This window comes from Monodon monoceros, unplaced genomic scaffold (assembly GCF_005190385.1).
Source record: "Monodon monoceros isolate NGI ecotype Baffin Bay Population unplaced genomic scaffold, NGI_Narwhal_1 Super_Scaffold_2, whole genome shotgun sequence".
NCBI classification, from domain to species: Eukaryota; Metazoa; Chordata; class Mammalia; order Artiodactyla; family Monodontidae; genus Monodon; species Monodon monoceros.
In genome coordinates, this window is record NW_021703776.1 from 8,473,422 (window position 1) to 8,473,733 (window position 312).

The window sequence follows — 312 nt, forward strand, 5'->3', positions numbered from 1 at the left end:
GCCGGCCCGCACCCCAACGCCGCATCCCAGGCCCCCCGCCGCCGGAGGGGCCGCGTGAACCTCGGGCACCCACCTAGCCCGCTCCCGGCCTCAGTTTCCCCACTGGTGCGCAGTGCCACGCACTGTGCTGTCTCTCGGGGCGTTAAAAATGCCGAAATTTTGCGCTTTTCCCCTTTGGGAGGGCTTACCTTGCATGCCCCCCAAATAAAAGCAGGTCCCCCTATTCTAGAGGAACGCAAAGTGGGGCCCATGCTTGACCGCGGATCCATAGCCAGGGCCCTGCGAGGTGAAGCGATGCCCAAGGACCCGGGG